This window comes from Herpailurus yagouaroundi, unplaced genomic scaffold (genome assembly GCF_014898765.1).
Source record: "Herpailurus yagouaroundi ecotype Mexico unplaced genomic scaffold, PumYag 77, whole genome shotgun sequence".
Lineage (NCBI taxonomy): Eukaryota > Metazoa > Chordata > Mammalia > Carnivora > Felidae > Herpailurus > Herpailurus yagouaroundi.
This window is the reverse complement of record NW_024412388.1, coordinates 13,613,127-13,619,126: the sequence shown is the minus strand read 5'-3', so window position 1 is coordinate 13,619,126 and position 6,000 is coordinate 13,613,127.

Below are 6,000 nucleotides of genomic sequence, written 5' to 3'. Positions count from 1 at the left end.
GGTCCTGGGTCCGGGGTCCTGGGTCCTGGGTCCGGGGTCCGGGGTCCGGGGTCCGGGGTCCTGGGTCCTGGGTCCGGGGTCCTGGGTCCGGGGTCCTGGGTCCTGGGTCCGGGGTCCGGGGTCCTGGGTCCTGGGTCCGGGGTCCTGGGTCCAGGGTCCGGGGTCCTGGGTCCGGGGTCCTGGGTCCGGGGTCCAGGCAGGACGTCCCTCCCCCTTGCTGGGTGTCCTTCCGCGGACAGCTCGCCGCCTCCATCCCTACTGCTCGACTCTGAATCCTGGTTCTGCCCCTGCCTAGCTGGGGGACCTTACACAGATCCCTAAACTGCTCTGGGACTTAATTTCTTCATCTTTAAAATGGGGTAAAGACACAATCCACTTCTGGTTATCGTCAGCAAGCCACGGCCAGCGGGCCAAATCCACCTGCCACTGTCTAAACAGTCTGCTGGCTGAGAGTGGCTTTTACGTTTTTTTAATGGTTGAAATATAAATCAAAAGAAATTGTATGAGGGGCGCCTGGGAGGTTCCATCGGTTAAGCGGCTGACTTCGGCTCAGGTCGTGACCTGGCGGTTTGTGGGTTTGAGCCCCGCATCGGGCTCTGTGCTGACAGCTCGGAGCCTGGATCCTGTTCCGGATTCGGTGTCTCCTTCTCTCTGACCCTCCCCCGTTCATGCTCTGTCTCTGTCTCTCAAAAAATGAATAAACGTTAAGGAAAAAAGAACTTATATGAAATCACATGAAATTCAAATTTCAGTGTTTATAAATAAAGTTTTAGTGGAACAGACAAGCTCGTGTCTGCATACGTGTCTGCTCTCACACCACATCAGAGCTGAGTAGTTGTGACAGAGACCCTATGGCCCGCAAAGCAAAAAATATGTCTTTATAGACAAAGTTTGCCCATTCTCGAAATAACATAAGCGCTTAGCCCAGTGTCTGACATGCCATAGACCTTCATCCTCTTTAGCAGTCACTGCAGGCGGGGGGACTTCAGGACGTTGGAGCATCCAGAAGGAAAGCATCCAAGGAGGGTTTCTGTGGCAACAGCTTATACCTGTTATGTGCTGGTCACAGATACAGAGTTTCTCCTTGGGGCAAAAACTAGAAATGGTGACCTTGCTTTCGCAGAGGAATTTCATCCAGAGTTTTCTCAACACTTCGTTGACTTTTTAAAATTTTTATTTTTTTAATGTTTATTTATTTTTGAGAGAGAGAGACAGAGTGTGAGCAGGCGAGGGGCAGAGAGAGGGGGAGACACAGAATCCGAAGCAGGCTCCAGGCTCTGAGCTGTCAGCACAGAGCCCGACGTGGGGCTCGAACTCACAGACTGCGAGATCATGACCTGAGCCGAGTCACTTAACCGACTGAGCCACCCAGGTGCCCCTCTATGGCTTTTCTTAAACCCTGGGATGTCAGAAGGGGTTCTGGACCAACAGTTAGATACTCTATCCATCCACCTACTCTCGGGCTTAGTTTCTTCCCTGTAAAATGGGTCCCTTCCAGCGAAAGGGCCAGCTCCAAGTGACTCACGCCAGATGTAAAGGTCTAGCGTGTTCTTGGCAGCTGCCTGGATGATTCATTTCTTCCTCTCCTTTCACTGGGGTAGATTCCATAGTCCCTGCAGGACCCTGTTCAGGAGCACTGACTACACATCTTTTAGTCTGTCTGTCCATCCATCCATCCATCCATCTCTCTCGCTCTCGATTCCAGGCTCCCTAGGGCAAAGGAAAAAGGAAATCTGCATTTAAACACAAGCTGGGTGTCATTTGGTGAGTGACTTCATCTCTGAGCCTCAGAAAGTAGTTGCCCTCTCCGTCACAGGGTTATGGGGGAGTGTTCAGAGAGGGTGTCAGTCAAAATGCCTCGGAAGCTGTAGAGAGCCATGCAGTTGTTATTTAAGGATTTACCTTCCCCAGGAATCAGGTCGGGGACGACTTGCCCAAGGCCACACTGGAGAAGAAGGAACCCAGTTGAGTTGAAGGCCAGTGCTTGGTGTTACAGGTCGTTTATGTCCCCCCCCGACCCCCCCCCCCCCCCCCCCCCAGTTCTTATGTTGAAGCCCTAACCCCACTGTGATGGTATTTGGAGATGGAGACTTTGGGAGGTAATCGGGGTTAGATGGGGTTGTTAAGGGTGGGTCCCTCGTGATGGGATTAGTGCCCTTATAAGAAGTGAAAAGACAGGGGCGCCTAGGTGGCGCAGTCGGTTAAGCGTCCGACTTCAGCCAGGTCACGATCTCGCGGTCCGTGAGTTCGAGCCCCGCGTCAGGCTCTGGGCTGATGGCTCAGAGCCTGGAGCCTGTTTCCGATTCTGTGTCTCCCTCTCTCTCCGTCCCTCCCCCGTTCATGCTCTGTCTCTCTCTGTCCCAAAAATAAATAAACGTTGAAAAAAAAATTAAAAAAAAAAAAAAAAAAGAAGTGAAAAGACAGACGAGTCCTCTGGCTCTCTCCATGCACACACTCCAGGGAAAGACCATGTGAGCACAGAGCAGGAAATAGCCATCATCTGCAAGCCAGGCCAAGGTGTTTGCACCAGAACCCCAGCGTGCTGGCACCCCGATCTTGGCCTTCCAGCCTCCAGGACTGGGAGACAGAATCATTTATGCTTTAAGGTAAAATCTGTTACAGAGCCCAAGCCGACTAAGATGCCCAGGTTCTTAGCCACCCAGTCTACTCCCTCCCTGGATGTATTTTACGAAGGGAAGAGAATGCCAGCCTTGTGGTAGCCCAGAGGAATCTGGGGTAGGAGAGAGTCAGGAATGAGGCTCTGGGGCCTCAGTTTCCCCACTGGTTGTCAATACCAGTCGTGCGACAGAATCAGCCAGGGAGCTAAAATAATGTGACAATAAACATGCCTGATGCCCTTCTCAGAGGTTCTCCTCTACGGGTCTGGGAGGGGCCTGGACCTCAGTGTGTTTAGTCCCGTGAGCCTGAGACCATCCCAGCCCTGCCTGTGAGCCCAAGGGTAGCGGACGGGAAGGGTTCACATGGTGCGTCCGCCCCTGCTTCATCCCCAGCAGAATTCTACGTCAGCTCCGGAGAGAGTCTGAGAACATGGGGCTCATTCAGCCGGAATGGATCCTGGGGCTGGGGAGCTGGAACCCCCGGGGCCCCGAGTTTACAGGTCTTCCCTAGGAGCATTTGCACTGTTCCAGAACAGTCTGCAGGTGGGGAGTTTCCTAGCAACCTTCCAGGCACGGTTCAGCCTTCATAGTGACATTTACCACTTCCTGCGGACCTACTATGTTCTAGACGCTTGCCTCCGTCCCTTCACTGTCCCACCAGCCCCCGCCCCTCCCCCCAGTCGCTCCCTCTTCCTGGCTTCCAGTGCTTGCCCAAGGCCACACTGGAGAAGAAGGAACCCAGTTGAGTTGAAGGCCGGTGCTTGTTCCCTCCTGACTTCCGGTGCCATGTTCCCTGCTTTCCTCTCGTCCCCTCCACTCCTTTGCATGTTCCTTCACTGGGTTCCCTTTAAACTCTGAAGCCTGGAGTGCCCGCGTGGCCCAGTCCTGGCTTGCTTTTTTTCTTCTGTCTCTACCTCACTCGCTCCCTAAGTGGTCCTCTCCTCCACGCTCCTCGGTCTCCAGGCGGTGCAGTCTCCACACGGGGCCCCGAGGCAGTTCTCAGCTCCCACGTGGCTGAACACACCTGCGGAACCCCTGCCCTGCCCTTGACTGGCTCCCCCCCCCAGCCTCCCCATCTCCTACCCCAAATGAATGACTGATTGGCTGCCTGAATGAGCAAACGGATGAATGAATATCCTGAGAAGAACCTGGGCCGAGCACCGAGAGGCATGAACACAAGCCACGGGTTCCTTCTGGAACTTTGGACCGTTCCCCCTGTCCTCTCTGGGCCTCGCTCTCAATATTTGTTGCAATAAATTCTCCTGCGAAGTGGGGTCTGTTACACCCATTTCATAGATGGAAAAGAGGGGTCTTGGAGGGGTTCAGTCCCACGCCACGGTCACCCGCTGGTAACTGACAGGGGTAGGATTGGAACATGGGTCCCTGTGGTTCCAAAGCTCACACGCTTCCCGCTGTGCTTCTACTCTGATTGCGTCCATCCCCCTCCGCAGACTCCTCCCCTTGTCTCCAGGTTGGGGCCAGAGCCACATCCTGCTGCTGCTGGCCCTGCATTCTGCCTGGGCAGGGGAGCCCCTCACTCGGCACAACCGTGCATCCCCCAGGACCTGGCCACTCCCAGGCCTGCTGCACAGGGGTGGAGAGGACACTTCATAAACCACGTCCAGCTGTCTTCCGGAAAGACCAGCTCAACTGTGCCTCTGGTGAAGGTGAAGAAAGTTCTGCTCACTTGGCGAGTCTGGACGCAGCGGAGGCTGGCCGAGGCCTCTGTGCAACGGAGCTGAGCCCTCCTGATTATTTTCCAACCCAGAGTCTCTCGACCTCGGCACTGTTGACATTTTGGGTCAGATACCTCTTCGTCAGGGGCGGCCCTGTGCACTGTAGGAGTTTAGCAGCATCCCTGTCCCCTACTCACTAGGTGCCCGGAGCCAGCCACCCATCCAGTTGTGACACCACAGCGATCGCCAGCCTGCCACACCTCCTGGGGCACCAAACCGCCCCTGGTAGGGAAACAGCACTCTAATCTTAGACGTCGCCTGGCCCCTCTCTGTGCCGGCTTACAAGATAGTACCAGTTATCCTGGCTGGTACTTTGCCACGCGGCAGGCGTCTCACGCTGAGTGACTCATATCGAGCCCCTGCTCAGTGCCAGGCGTGAAACACCAACACAGACGAACTCACTCACTCCTCACGGCAGCCCTCTGGAGTAACTGTTATTATGATCCCATTTTACAGATGAAGAGCCGTAGGCACAGAGACACTGGCCGAGTCACCGACCGAGCTCTGATCCTGCAGACGCCGGGGGCCCACATCCACGTTCTCGCTCCATCCTGGCGCCCTGGCGACTCACGGTGTTTCTGTCGCTCAAATTCCAGAGGAGAAAACCTCAGGTCGTGTGGCTGCGCCCCACGAGCTCACCTGGCGCCCCACAGCCATGGCATTTGGCTGAGTCGGAGCTTGGCCCCCAACCTTAGACTCCTAAACATGCTTCCAGCTTGACAGGCGCTTGGAGATCGTTCATTTATTCAACAGATACTTATTTTTTCCTTTTTTAAAAAAGCTTATTTATTTATTTCGAGAGAGGGAGAAAGAGAGTGTGAGCATGACGGAGGGAGGGGCAGAGAGAGAGTGGGAGAGAGAGAATCCCAAGAAGGCTCTCTGCCGTCCGCACAGATCCCAACGCGGGGCTTGAACCCACGAACCGTGAGATCGTGACCTGAGCTGAAATCAAGAGTCGGACACTCACTGGACTGAGCCAGCCAGACGCCCCTCAACATGTATTGACATTGACTCCACCCCAGGCCTAAGAATGTGGGTTCTTCCTTATCCTTTAGAGACACGTGCTGAAATTGCTAAGGATGAAATGACGTGGATCTGGAATTTTGTCCAAAGTAGCCCAGGATGTGCTGGGGAGGTTGCCGAGGGTATGGATGAAATGAGCTGGGTGGGGAGCTGATGATTACTGCAGTGGGGATGGCCGTGTCTTGTGATCTGCTCTCACAGAATTTTCCATCATATAATGCCTTTAGCAGTGTGGACGCCGATTCCCTCTGTGGGTTCAAATCCCAGTCTCACTACCTATGGGATAATCTTGGGTAATTCTTTTTGCCTCTCTAGACCCCGGTTTCCTCACCTGTGAAGTGAGGGGACAATAATTTGGGGCTTGCAGGGTCTTGGTGAGGATTTTAAATGAGGTAACACAGGGGTGCCCGGGTAGCTTAGTTGGTTAAGCATCTGACTCTTGATTTCGGCTCAGGTCATGATCTCACGGTTCATGGGATCGAGCCCTGAGTTGGGCTCCATGCTGACAGCATGGAACCTGCTTAGGGTTCTCTCTCTCCCTCTCTCTCTTCCCCTCCCCAGATCACGCTCTAAATAAATAAACATTAAAAAAAACCCAAACCCACGAGGTAACACAGAGCCTG